The 15,028-nt window shown below is 53.5% G+C and overlaps 1 pseudogene across 1 annotated transcript in view; it reads right to left on the reverse strand.

The window, feature by feature from the left end:
* The window catches only part of LOC144770899 (alpha-2-macroglobulin-like), a 198,468-nt pseudogene that overhangs the window by 111,722 nt on the left and 71,718 nt on the right, over positions 1-15,028 (reverse strand). The window contains exons 8-9 of the transcript XR_013599063.1: positions 13,236-13,362; positions 6,360-6,474 (exon numbers count right to left, since the gene is read on the reverse strand). The product of XR_013599063.1 is annotated as an alpha-2-macroglobulin-like (transcript). The remainder of the gene's footprint in view (positions 1-6,359; positions 6,475-13,235; positions 13,363-15,028) is intronic.

Raw genomic sequence — 15,028 nt, forward strand, 5'->3', positions numbered from 1 at the left:
GACCCAGAGTGGTTATTAACGGTACTTTATTAATTACATGAGATCCTGAAGAGCGCCGAGCCGGCGCTGCTCTCCCTCAGCTGCCGCGGCTCTCATTGCCGATGCGCGCGCAGTCCGCCCCCAAAATGGCCGCCGCACGTCACGTAGTTACGCGACGTGCATAGACTAGTGCGCGCCACTACATATCTCCCTTTTTCCAAACAGAATAAGAGTCACTTACAGTTCAAATGTTCATTTCGAAATCTCGAAACGTTGCTGGTCTCACCACAGACCTTCCGCTCCTGGTCACCTTGGTCGAGCTCTCCTGGGGCCCTTGATTCTGCACCTCGTCACTTCTTCCCTCTCTCTGCACTTCCGCGTCCTCCATGCTTCTCCTTTCCTCTATTAGTTCATCTCTAGCACTTCCTTCTCCAAGTTGCTCGCCAGTGCCTTGTTCCCACTCTGCATTCGGTTCTCCTCTGTCGTCCCATTCAGCTCCCAGTTGTTCCCATTGTAGAACTTTGTTACACCTGGCCATGCGGTCTTGGGACCACACGTTGCCGTCACTCAGCAAGGCCGCCCGATTGTACACCTCCTTGACTTGCATGGGCCTGCTGTATTTACTGTCTCCTTTCTTCTGTAACGTTGCCAACTTTACTCTTACCCACTCATCCTTTTCCAATCCTGTCCCTTTTACATTCTTCCGTTTGTTGTAGTGGTTGGTATATATCGACTGTGCTTTTTCTAGGTTGGCACGCACCACCGCGGGAGACCATTCGCTGGTGATAACCTTCTCCTTCCAAATCCGATTGTCATGTGTGAAGGGTTCTCGTCCTCTCAGGATCTGGAAAGGGCTATATCCCGTTCCCGTTGGGGTAATCCTGTAGGCCCATACCATGTTCTCTATGGCTTTCTCCCAATCTTTGTTGCAGGAAATCGCTGCCTGTACGGCGCCCATCACAACTCGGTTAAACCGTTCCACCAAGCCATTCCCAGCAGGATGGTAGATCGCTGTGTGTTTGATGGCTATGCCGTTCCTTTGCATGAACTTGTTCCATTTTTCTGACGTGAATTGGGGGCCATTATCGCTCAAGATAGACTTGGGTATGCCCTCTCTCACAAAAGTGTCCGACAAAAATTTTAGAATGCTCTCAGTGTCCATGGTCTCGTCTACTTTCAACTCTGGCCATTTGGAGTATCGATCCATGAGGACACATACATACTTCTGAGTGCCCTGGTCATCAAGGATGGGTCCCAATATGTCTATTGACAATTCTTCCCACGGGTTCTGCGGGGTTTCGAACCGTCCTAGTGCAGGCCGCAGGGGCTTAAGCGTTTTGTCCGCCCCTTGGCACTGTGGACATTCTCTGACATGCCTCTCCGCTCTTATGTCCATGCCTGGCCACCAGTAGTTTTGTTTGGCCCTTAACTTCAACTTCCCAATGCCCAGATGGCCTTCATGTAACAAGTCCAGTAACTTGGTTATGAGATTTCTCGGAGGGATCACTTTATCCCCTCTGTATGTGAATACTCCTTTGTCTCCCACTTACAATTCCTCCCTTACTTCATAGTAGGGCTTGATATTTTCGCTCACATGTCTCTTGTCTGGCCACCCCTTGACAATGTACTTCTTCACTTCAGTCAAGACGCTGTCTTCCTCGTATTCCTCGGTCCACTCCTGGTAGCTGATGATTTTCTCCTGATCCTCCACCAGGGCCACCAATTCCTTTTGGTCCGTGGGGTCTTCTTCTCCAGGCTCCATTGCTGCTGCCCTGCTCAAATAGTCTGCCACTCGGTTGCGATTTCCAGGGATGTACTCCACGTCATATCTGAATTCGAGTAGTTTCAGCGACATTTTTGATATTCTGGGAGTGGCGTTGGCATGTCCACTCGATGTTAGCACCTTTACCAATGGCTTATGATCCGTCCTGAGCAGGAATCTGGTGCCCCATAGGAACTGCCGAAATCTCGCTGTGGCCCACACCACGGCCAGCATCTCCTTCTCGATCACGCTGTACTTGCTTTCGGTGGCTGTCATTGCCCTGGACGCAAAACTGATCGTCTCCATCTGTCCTTGTCCGCGCTCTTGCATGAGCACTGCTCCCAGGCCCTTTTCACTGACATCGGTCGTGAGCACCGTAGTGCCCTGTGGGTCATATCCTTTTAGTGGCACTGCTCCCGTGACATCCCTTTTGATTGTTTCAAACTCCCGTTGTGCCTCTGGTGTCCATTCAAAACTGGTGCTTTCCCTGGTCAACATCCTCATATGGTGCGTTTTGGAAGCAAAGTGTACCACAAACTTACTGTAATACTCCGCCATGCCCAAAAACGACCTGACTTCCTCCTTGTTGGTGGGGGGCAGAGCTTCAGCGATTGCCTTTACGTTTTCTGCTTTTGGTGTGATACCCTGCGCCCCAATTTCATGACCTAGGTAGGTCACCGACTCCAGGCCCAAACGGCATTTAGTCCATTCTGCCGTGAGGCCTTTACTTTCCAGAGTTTTCAGCACCTTTCCGAGTTTGATCGTGGTCCATTCTGTCTCGCCCCATTACCAGAATTTCATCTTGGAAGTACTGGATGCCGGTTACATTCTTAAACAGTTGGTGCATTAACCTTTGGAACACTGCGGCTGCCGAGGCCAGTCCGAACGGCATGCGGCAGAACTGGTAGCATCCGAATGGGGTGATGAAAGACGCGAGTTTCCTGCTGTCAGGGTGTAATACTATTTGGTGGTAAGCGGAGGTCAAATCGACGGTGGAGTACCACTTGACCCCCCTGGTCTTCGCCAACATTTCGTCGATCCTTGGGAGGGGAAATTTCTCTACGACAATGTTCTTATTTAGCTCTCTCAGGTCGACACAGAGCCTGACCTTTCCGTTCGGCTTCATGACTACCACCAATGGTGCGAGCCACTCTGCGCAGGTGATGGGTTCAATTATCCCCTTACTCTCCAATTCTTGAAGCTCCTTTTGGACTGCCTCTCTTACCGCTATGGGTATATTTCTCACCTTGTGGGCCACTGGAATGGCGTCCTCCTTGAGCACGATCTTACGTTGGAATCTTTCAAGTTTTCCCACCGTGCCTCCGAATACTTTTGGGTAGTCCTCTCTCCATTTGGTGAGATTGGGCCATGTTTCTGGTTCCGTGAGCAAAATCTGTTCTTTACCTCCCGGGTCTAACTTGATTCCCAGGTCGCCCTGGTCCAGCCACCCCAAGACGGACGGTCCTCTCTCTGAGATGTACAGCTTGCATAACGCTGATCTGCCTCTGAACTCAAACTTCAAGAGTCTATATCCCACCATTGGGATGCGATCGCCGTTCTATGTGACTGGTCGGATGTCCAATTTCTCCAGCTCTGGTCCTATCTTCGGTCTGAATGTTTCCTCCCACACTGCTCTTTGTATTATCGTGTAGTGGGAGCCTGTATCCGCCACTACGCTGATGGTTACTCCTCCCATCTTCATTTCCAACACGGGTTTGGTGGTCCTTTTCCCATCTACACACATTATCTGGTCGTATATGCATAAGACGGTGATGACTTCTTCCTCTGCCGTCTCTTCCTGGTTATCTTCTTCCTGGTCTACGTATTTCACCACGCTCTTGGACATTTTCTTCCGGCAACTTTCTCGTAATGGCCGATGATGCCACAGTGTAGACACTTGGCCCTGAATGCGGGACACCTTCTGTCGTGTGCTTCATGGGACCAGCTTCCGCACCTGTAACACGTTTTCTTGTTGCCACTTCCTTCCTGTTTCTTTTGCAATCCGGTGTTGCCCTGCCATTTGTTGGACCCCTTCGGCGTGGCGCCTCTGTACCTCTGATCCTTGCGAGGGTCTTCTTCCTGTATCCTGTTCACCATGGCTGCGGTTGGCGGTTCTTTCTTGGTTGCGTCAGCGCACCTCCGTGCGAGTTCTGCCCTTTTGACGATGACCATTACATCCTTGAGTGTGGTATCTCCACTTGCCCATAGCTTGTCCTGGACGTTCGTGCTGGATGTGTGCATCACTATTTGGTCTTTGATAAACTCCTAGCCCTAGCCACGGCTCAGTGAGGCCCACGGGCTGCTTCAATTACCCTAGCACCAGCCACGGCTCAGTGAGGTGCTGGGTTGCTTCAATCCCAGTAGCCACGGCTCTGTGATGCCCTTGGCTGGTTCAACGGGCCTAGCACTAGCCACGGCTCAGTGAGGCCCTGGGCCGCTTCAATGGCCATAGCACTAGCCACGGCTCAGTGAGGCCCATAGGCGGCTTCAATGGCCCTAGCACCAGCCACGGCTCAGTGAGGCCCCGGGTGGCTTCAATGGCCCTAGCCATTGCTCAGTGAGGCCCCGGGCTGCTTCAATGGCCCTAGCACCAGCCACGGCTCAGTGAGGCCCCGGGCTGCTTCAACGGCCCTGGCACTAGCCACGGCTCAGTGGGACCCCGGAATGCTTCAACGGCTCTGGCACTAGCCACGGCTCAGTGAGGCCTCCAGCTGCTTCAACAGCCCTAGCCACGGCTCAGTGAGGCCCATAGGCGGCTTCAATGGCCCTAGCACCAGCCACGGCTCAGTGAGGCCCCGGGTGGCTTCAATGGCCCTAGCCATTGCTCAGTGAGGCCCCGGGCGGCTTCAACGGCACTAGCACCAGCCACGGCTCAGTGAGGCCCATAGGCGGCTTCAATGGCCCTAGCACCAGCCATGGCTCTGTGAGGACCCGGGCTGCTTCAATGGCCCTAGCCATTGCTCAGTGAGGCCCTGGGCTGCTTCAATGACTCTAGCACCAGCCACGGCTCAGTGAGGCCCCGGGCGGCTTCAATGGCCCTAGCACCAGCCATGGCTCTGTGAGGACCCGGGCTGCTTCAATGGCCCTAGCACCAGCCACGGCTCAGTGAGACCCCGGGCTGCTTCACCGGCCCTAGCACCAGCCACGGCTCAGTGAGGCCCCGGGCTGCTTCAATGGCCCTAGCACCAGCCACGGCTCAGTGAGGCCCCGGGCTGCTTCAATGGCCCTAGCACCAGCCATGGCTCAGTGAGACCCCGGGCTGCTTCAATGGCCCTAGCACCAGCCATGGCTCAGTGAGGCCCCGGGCGGCTTCAATGGCCCTAGCACCAGCCACGGCTCAGTGAGACCCCGGGCTGCTTCAATGACTCTAGCACCAGCCACGGCTCAGTGAGGCCCCGGGCTGCTTCGATGGCCCTAGCCATTGCTCAGTGAGGCCCTGGGCTGCTTCAATGGCCCTAGCACCAGCCACGTCTCAGTGAGGCCCCAGGCTGCTTCAACGGCACTAGCACCAGCACCAGCCACGGCTCAGTGAGGCCCTGGGCTGCTTCAACGGCACTAGCACCAGCCACGGCTCAGTGAGGCCCCGGGTGGCTTCAATGGCCCTAGCACCAGCCACGGCGCAGTGAGGCCCCGGCTGCTTCAATGGCCCTAGCACCAGCCATGGCTCAGTGAGGGCCCTGGGCTGCTTCAATGGCCCTAGCACCAGCCACGGCTCAGTGAGGCCCCGGGCTGCTTCAATGGCCCTAGCACCAGCCACGGCTCAGTGAGGCCCCGGGCTGCTTCAATGGCCCTAGCACCAGCCACGGCTCAGTGAGGCCCCGGGCTGCTTCAATGGCCCTAGCACCAGCCACGGCTCAGTGAGGCCCCGGGCGGCTTCAACGGCCCTAGCACCAGCCACGGCTCAGTGAGACCCCGGGCTGCTTCAACGGCCCTTGCACCAGCCACGGCTCAGTGAGACCCCGGGCTGCTTCAACGGCCCTAGCACCAGCCACGGCTCAGTGAGACCCCGGGCTGCTTCAACGGCCCTAGCACCAGCCACGGCTCAGTGAGACCCCGGGCTGCTTCAATGACTCTAGCACCAGCCATGGCCTTGTGAGGCCCCGGGCGGCTTCAACGGCCCTAGCACCAGCCATGGCTCAGTGAGACCCCGGGCTGCTTCGATGGCCCTAGCCATTGCTCAGTGAGGCCCCGGGCGGCTTCAACGGCCCTAGCACCAGCCACGGCTCAGTGAGACCCCGGGCTGCTTCAACGCCCCTAGTACTAGCCAAGGCTGTGCAGCCCCGGGCTGCTTCAAAGGCCCAAGCACTAGCTCAGTCTCACTGAGGCCCTAGGGTGCCTTCACAGCCCTTGAGCCTCTGGCATCTCCAGGGAGGGGTAACGGATTCCTTGACTGCACTAGCGAAGTCTCTGCGAGGCCCTGGTCTATTTCAATAGCCCTTGAACCCCTGGCTTCTCTAGAGAGGGCTCACGGTTTCCTTTATTACATTTGCCAAGTCTTGATGAAGCCCTGGGCTGCTTCAATGGCCATAGCCAAGTTTCAATGAACACTTTGACTGCCTCAAGGGCCCTTGAACCCTAGGCTTTGAGGGGATGGTCAGCTTTACTGTGCAGCACTCACCTGTTCCATTTTCGGTCACCGTGGCTTCAATGGACAGACTGTTCTGCAGGCCCGGGCGGTAAAACTGGTACTTCTGCAGGTTGATGGTTGCATTCATGGCTCCATCTGGTCCGAGCTGGAAAAGAGACAAGAGTTACATCTGGGTGAAGCTCCCTGTAAATGTCCATGGCCCATGTCCATTCTCTGACACCCTCTCACTCCTCAGTGACTCAAGGGGCTCAGTCAGCTCAGGCTAATAACAAACATTAGTCAGAAGCACAGTAATGGTCTCAAATTTACAGAGAAATGTACAATTCTTGTCACTTAATGATGCAAAAACAAGAAGGTGATGGAATACTTGAATTCATCTCAGTCACTGGCAATCACTGGGGCCACATTCCAATCCATTGTCTTTGGTCCACCATGCTCCGTCAGTTTGGACCCAGCCATATGCAAATCAGCCTGGACCCTGCTCCACTGGGAGCAGTCCAGTCCAACCTGCCAGCTCCTCCCTGAACCAGAAAACAAGCAACCCAGGACCGGTTTCTCCCTAGTTATGGGCTCATCAGCCAGGTATAGCTTGGTGACAGCACAGCGAGCATAGGACCGACAAACTCAGGCATACTCGCCCCACGGAGGGAATCACACCTAAGCATACAAAATGTGATGGGGGAATGCTTGAATGAATCCTAGCCAATGGCAATCACTCGGGGACACAGGGTATGCCCAGACATGGTTCCCATGCACACGGTGACACGGGAACCAAGCTAGATCTGGCTGATGAGCCCATCACAAGGGCTCGGCTGGTCCAGTGCTGCTTGTGCTTCATTTCAGAGAGGACCTGGCCTGGCAGTTCAGGCTGACTGTTCCTATTGGAGCAGGGTCGAGACGGACTTGCAAATGGCTGGGTCCAAACTGAGGTGGCGTGGAGGGAGTAAAACAATGGATTGGATGAGACGCCAAGCCATTGCCAGTGGCAGAGATTAATTCAATCATTCATCCATTGCGGTATTATATACTTATTTTTTTTATATATGTTTTTATTAATAGAAGAAAACAAGAGAAAACATTATACATATCGGGTATCATACAGTAGGACACAGTACAACGGTGGACAGGCGAAGAAATTAAGGCGATAGAGACTAATTAAGGGAGTTCGAAACACCAACCTTCGGGAATACATGGGAGGAGAAAAGACATCACAATCCGCAACCCCGCTAAGCTGAAGCAGTCAGTCTGTCCACCCACAAATCAGGATAACTAGGACCAAAGTAGACACCCGAATATGAGAAAATTATCAGCTCAGGATAGACAACCCGCCTCTCGTATAAGGAAGAAAGGAAAGAAAGAGGCCATAGAAACTAAATAAAACAAAACAAAAGAACCCCCCATCCCACCACCCTGCACCCCTGCAGATGGCTACGGCCTGACCCCACTAGCAGCGTGCCTGTCACCCCACTAACTTAGTCCTAAATGTAGGAAAAAAGTGGAGGAGGAAATGTCAAACAGGCTCCCAATCTCCCCTCCCCCCGCCAGAAGCAAAACGACCCCTACATTCAATTTGAACAATATAAATGGTAGAAAGCGGTAGCAAAACAAATCGGGGAAGTTATAAAAATCGCCCGACTCCCGCAATGTTATAGCAGCATTTCCCGTTATCCAAGGAAGTCAGAATATCCCAACCCAGACAGTCAAACTTATCCCTGGTCCTTCCGATCCTTCGTGCGAGCGCCCTCAGCAAAGACCGCCGTATTCACAGGAGAGTCAAAGTGTTCAGGAGAGTCAAAACCATCACATTCAATTATATACTTATTTAACGGTATTCGGTAAATCTGTGGTAATCACACAGAGTTACAATTATTACCAAATTTGCGATCAGTGGTATTATACTTTGTTTATGAGCCAGAGAGGGTGGAGGTGGAGTCTGGCACTCTTGTTTTTTTCTGGTCCGTTATAAGATAAAAATACATAAGTACCAAAGTTCTCATTCGACTGGGGTTTAGCCCATCCTTGCTTCCAGGGTACCAGGATGAGATCCGATGATGAAGCATGAATGGGGAAGGATCTTTAAAATATTACTGTCCATCATTGCTCCATATGCCCAAAGCAACAATCTGAGTATTTTTGTGGTAAACGCCTTACTAACGTCGATAAGTTGACAACAGTCTTTACGATCTATGCTAGAGTCACCAGCGAGTAATTATATGGATGTGATAGAGATGGCAGGCATAGTTCAAACCCGGCATTGCTAAAGTCTGATCTACAACAGCATAATCCAAGCCATGACGGGACTAGGGGTGGGCGGAATTTGCATAGTCGCGCTACGCAAAGCTCCACGAAACGGTAAAAAATCTCTGCGAACATGCAAAAGTTCCATTAACACGCGGAATAGCTTGTTCCACCAGTTTGTGATGCTTTTTTCCTGTTCACGAGTGCTGTATGCATGCTGGGGGTGGGGAAATCTCGCAAACATGCATTTTGATAGCGCGAACAAGCAAACAAATTGAGCGAAGTTGCGGATCGCAGAATTTTTTGCATTTTCGCGTCCTCCGCGGAACGCGAAATTACTCAAATTTCACAAATTCCGTGAGTGGAAAGGAATTTGCTGCCCAGGCCTAGACAGGACCCGGGTAACAATCTGGGGTTGTAATTCATGACCGCGTCTGGACCCATGCCAGTCATACCTACAGGAAGAGGGTAACTGTAGCGGACCACCCTTTCTGTCAAGGGCCAACCCCAGAGGGTTGGAGAGTGTGGACAGACTGGAAGAAGTAGGAGTCCACTGAAGTTAGTTACAGGTACCCCTACCATTTCCGATACAATTGCACTAAATGCAGCGGTGTGCACTCCGCTATCCACTCTTAATATGGTACAGGGCATGGGGAAGGCAGCAGAGGTTAGGGGTTTGTGGGTAAGGACAATTTGAGAAAATGGGGAAAGCAGACATTAATCTGGCATTCTGTTTGCTGCCAGTACACCCAGAGGATTTCCATCTGCTAGGCATTCAATTTAAAGGGCTATGCTACAGCGACAATGCAATGCCGAACACATGTTCAGCGGTGTTCCCAATCTTTGAGAGGTTTAGCACCTTCCTCCAGTGGGTGGTGAGACACTGTTGAGGTCAGAGCAGATGCTACACTACCTGCAATACTTCTTGATAGTAGCAATGATGGAGGAATGCAAGAGACGGATGAGGACGCTTGCGGAGTAGCAGGCATCTTTCTCTTAAGGGTGCCAATGGTATGCCAGATGCCTCTTGTATGGGCTGGATTTTCTAGGATCTGCACTGTGCGGCAGTGGTGCCACACTTGCCAACACACACTAACTAAATGAAGGCACATGCTATTGAGGTGGTGGGCAAAGAAAACGCAAGTTGAGGCTCTGCAACAGTTTTTGGCCAACCGAGCTTTGCCTGCAAAGTTGAGGCGCCGGGCAGGCGGCTTCGGAGGCAGATGAGTTCAACGAGGGGTGCGAATAAGACTTCACAGAATAAGGACTGCGGAAACCGTAAGGAAGGGCATGCCGGTCTGGCTGAGATCACTGGACCTTTACAATGGGGTGACTTTGTGGTTCAGGATGGCCAGGGGTCTACCACTGGGGAGATTTTCAGATGCTTCTGGTGTGTGTGGTTTTTGTTCTGCATTGGAAGGATGTTGGTGTGTGGAGCAGTGGCCTGGAGTGTGGGTGGTGAGGCCCCATAGTATTGAATTCCTGGAAGTCTTGCCAGTTGTCCTGGTGGTGCATTTGTGGAACCAGGAGTTTCAGAAAAGGAAACTATTGCGTGTGGTGCCAACGAGACAGTGGTTCATGTGACGAACAAGGAGTATGTGTGTTGTTTGAGAGCTGGAGCTGATGTGTTTGCATAGGAAAATATTGTCCTGGTTGAGACACATTCATGGACTGGACAATGAGGCAGCGGACACGTTCTCGTTCACAGTGGGCCAGATTCCATGGTGTGGCCCCAGAGGCGGCCTTGCAGATTACGGTGGTACTGCGAGAGGTGCGGAAGAGCAGATTATAATGCTGTGGTGACTGGCCGAGAAGTCATTGGCATCACCCACTAGCAGGCCAGACAGGCAGGCGAGAGGAAGCTCCTGCTCTCTGGAGTGAGGAAGGGCGAGCGGCTTGGTGGAGAGGACTTCCTAATGTGCCAGAAAGGATAAGCACTGGTCACCATTCCAGAAACAATTGGAGGGAATAGCTTTCGGCAGGAAGGGTTTCTGCAGTGTAAGAGCCAGGCAGAGGTGTGTAGGGAGGAGGTTGATCGTGAAGGGATCGGCAAAGGACAAAGCAAAGTTAAGGTGAGATGTAGCTAATTACAATGGAAGTATTGAAAGTCATAGGACGGGCAAGCCTCACATGCATGTCAGACGGGGAATTTAATTTGTTTAGACAAAAATGAGAATTTGGGTTTGAAAGTGCAAGATGGATAAATATAAATGTCCTAAATGCATCTCGAATATAGCCTTGGAGCCTGCTGTAGCGGGCTCTCCCGGCTACTAACCCGTTGGGCGCCCATGACGAGCTCAGCTCGTCATGAGGCCCAGTGGAGTTTTGCTCATGAAGAGCTGAGCTCGTCATAACCGCCGCGGAACACCCACGCGGTGATAATTCCCCTTCTGTGCGGGGCGTTCCATTGAGTGGGCGGAGTCATGACAAGCTCAGCTCGTCATGAGCACAGCACCGCTGTGCAGCAGGATGAGCTGAGCTTGTCGCGAGCGCCGCGCACGGACACTGTAACCCCCGCACAGGAGGGGAATTAGCCCCGCGGGGAAGGGGTTAAAGGCCCGCTCCAGCGTTAAGGCCCAATCAATACTCTGGCTATAAGACTATTAGAACATTCTGCCCTCTAGGGGAAGCATCTTTTTATCAGTAAAAACAAGCGCCTCTTGGCGCTTGAGGGGTTGTAATGCCCTCGGGCTCCGCGAGGCCTTTGTCAAACATGGAATGTTGGCGCTCCGGGCTACTACGGGACATTCGAGGCCCGGAGCGCGCCATGGTCTCCGAAGGAGCGCTCAACATTCACAGGTTCCAATAAGGAGATTATTTTTATCTCTCTAAGACTAGGTCAACAGGTTACAATGCATAGTCCTCAACTGTGCATGAATTAAATATATAGTTTATTAATTTGGGTGTAAGCTCCTGCTGCAGAGATGCATTTAGGACACGTATATTTCGGACAGTTGTGTAATCTGGTTTACATTTGTAGATAGGAGACGGCTCTGCTTTTGTACATCATTTATGGTTTAGAGGTTCAACAAGTCTAATGGAAATATAGAGTCCCAGATTTTCAGCGTAAATTTGATCTATTTTTGTGATCGCTTTTAATAGTCTGCTTATTTCTATCCTTTTTTTGTTCAAAAGTCCTGATGAAGTTTGTGTGGATAGGAACCAAACGCTTTGCCTGTTCAGTACTTCTAGAAGAATCAATAGTTTAAACAATAAAGGATCTTTTTGGATCCTGGATCATGACCTTTGACCCTTTTCGGAAAATCTAGAGAAAGGATTAAGCTCCAATGACGAACGAAGTATCCACCCCCAGCACCGAATCTGCCTCATAGCAGACATTTACCACCGGTTCAGAGCAGGTGATCAATGTGAGGGTTAATCCCCTGGGACTGGAACAGGTGGACCTCAGACAGGTAAAACCACGTGCTTGCGTAGGGCAGAGGTCGGACTGTGGCCTTCATGCGGCAGAGGTGCAGATAACAGACCCCCACCTCAGACCCAGAACCTGCCGACCCAGAACCCGCTCCACTGCCGACCCAGAACCCGCTCCACCGCCAACCCAGAACCCGCTCCACCGCCAACCCAGAACCCGCTCCACCGCCGACCCAGAACCCTCCAACCCAGAACCCTCCAACCCAGAACCCGCTCCACCTCCAACCCAGAACCCGCTCCACCTCCAACCCAGAACCCGCTCCACCTCCAACCCAGAACCCGCTCCACCGCCAACCCAGAACCCGCTCCACCGCCAACCCAGAACCCGCCGACCCAGAACCCTCCAACCCAGAACCCGCTCCACCTCCAACCCAGAACCCGCTCCACCTCCAACCCAGAACCCGCTCCACCTCCAACCCAGAACCCGCTCCACCTCCAACCCAGAACCCGCTCCACCTCCAACCCAGAACCCGCTCCACCTCCAACCCAGAACCCGCTCCACCGCCAACCCAGAACCCGCTCCACCGCCAACCCAGAACCCGCTCCACCGCCAACCCAGAACCCGCTCCACCGCCAACCCAGAACCCGCTCCACCGCCAACCCAGAACCCGCTCCACCTCCAACCCAGAACCCGCTCCACCTCCAACCCAGAACCTGCCCCCCCAGAACTCGCACCACAGAACCCGCCCCACAGAGAACCCATAATTCGCTCCACCACCAACCCAGAACCCGCTCCACCGCCAACCCAGAACCCACTCCACCGCCAACCCAGAACCCGCTCCACCTCCAACCCAGAACCCGCTCCACCTCCAACCCAGAACCCGCTCCACCGCCAACCCAGAACCCGCTCCACCGCCAACCCAGAACCCGCTCCACCGCCAACCCAGAACCCGCTCCACCGCCAACCCAGAACCCGCTCCACCTCCAACCCAGAACCCGCTCCACCTCCAACCCAGAACCTGCCCCCCCAGAACTCGCACCACAGAACCCGCCCCACAGAGAACCCATAATTCGCTCCACCACCAACCCAGAACCCGCTCCACCGCCAACCCAGAACCCACTCCACCGCCAACCCAGAACCCGCTCCACCGCCAACCCGCTCCATCTTGGTTTGTGATACCGCTCACTGCAGAAGCCAAGGGTCCCTAGGTTCTCTTCCAAGTGCCAGTCGGCACTGAAACCCATCACAAGAAGTGCTGAGCCGGGCTCAGACCCACAGCTCAGGAGGCCACTCACCGCTCCTTCCATGACCTCGCAGATCCCGCCGGCGGCCAGGCTGCACGTCTGCTCCGGTTTCCAGTAATTGGGCTTCCGGCAGATGGTCATTTTGACGTTTCCAACCACGGGCTGGCCATAGGTGTAGCTGTAATGAAGGTGAAGAGGGTTAAGACTTGACAATTGTATGCACAAGAGCACAGGTGCAGGCGTTCGTTCTCTGAGCTGCAGTAACCCGGGTACAGTAACAAATCCAGATTACAGTTTGTCCCCCATGAGGGACAGGTATGCCCAGATGTGGGTCCAGTGCTCACTGTGCCACCGGATTCAAGCTAGCCTGGCTGATTAGGTGTGATGCCCCCAAACCGGTCCCAGGATTCTTGGTTCCGGTCCAGGGAGAACCTGGCTTGGCAGTTCGGGTTGGACTGTTCCCAATGGGAACAGGGTCAAGACTGATTTGCATATGGCTGGGTTTAACTTGGAATGGCATGGGGAGGAAAAGAAAGGTGGATTTAGGCCCAGATCTCTGCACTGGGGTGAATGTAGGACATTGTACCTGGACTAATTTCCCCAAGTAACTCCTGCCAAGGGCAGGTGTGGGGAAAATGAGGCAAGTTCTGCTGCGGGGAAGAAAAATATGCAGAACTTACAGATTCACCCATGCCTTGGCGGATACTGGGAATGGAGATGTTTTGCACCAAGCAATTACGGTGTTTACCAGGTACGGAACTACCTTATAAATATCGCATTGGCACAAATCAAACAGCAGCGTGGACAGCATCGAAACGAGGAGCGACCAGTGTGAAGCACGTTTGTGAATGTTTAAACACATGTGGGTATACCATACGTGAAACATGCGGTTAAACCACACAAATGAAGCAGCGCAACACTTCAGTGGACAGATACTACAGCACCTTGGCTTAAAGTCGGTGCCACACTACAACCAGCGAAAGACTGATGCAACCAAGGAAAGGGCACAAAAAGTGCGCATTGGAACCAGAACACCGCGTGGTAATGTTGCCATCAGCATGGAGTGAAAGACTGAGGGTAAGGGAGTGAGTGCCACTGGGAGGAAGGAGCCTGGGACTCACGAAAGCGCCCAGAAGCTCTGCGTGAGGTGCAGCTAAGAGCTGGAGTCCAGCAGGAGAGCAGAGGGAGCGGCCCTTCGATGAGGAGTGGTCAGGGGCGCGTGCCCTCATGGCCCACCCAAAAGAACCCGAACTGGCTAGTGAGGCCGCTTGCAGGCTCAGTCTGGATGTGTGATTTAGCATCACGAAGATGGGCCTCAAGGCACTTGGGGTGAATCGCTGTGTCGGGGTAGTTTGAGCACGTGGATGGGGACCCTGGTCAGGGGGACGATGGTTACTCTGTGGGTCACATTCTCTCCACAAGGACCCATGGCACCTTCTCTGCCCCCAGAGGGGGCTTCAAAGGGCTGGGGCAGAGTCCTCCATCTCTAGCTGACGTGTCCCAGGTACCACCATGGCCAATGGAGACACATGACAAGGGGGGCAGCAGGTCTCTTTCCAATAACAGGAGGGATGGGAGGGAGATTTACTCTCCAACCTTAGTAGGGAACAATCCTGCCTTGGTGAGACAAGGGAGGGTCAGTGGAGGCGGCGGCCTGTCCTCTTCAGTGCCCTCGGAGTGACCCACCGCCATGAGGAACAGGCATGGTTACCCAGAAGCCTCGAGGGCACTGGGGCAGCTGCATGATGCTTGGGGTGCAGTCTGTGGGGTGCACTGTGCTGCAGGGTGTATCTGGGTACCAAAACTAGGGGGTGCGGCAATGTCGGAGGCTTTCCCTAGCCAGC

The sequence above is a fragment of the Lissotriton helveticus genome, chromosome 7, assembly GCF_964261635.1.
Source record: "Lissotriton helveticus chromosome 7, aLisHel1.1, whole genome shotgun sequence".
Lineage (NCBI taxonomy): Eukaryota > Metazoa > Chordata > Amphibia > Caudata > Salamandridae > Lissotriton > Lissotriton helveticus.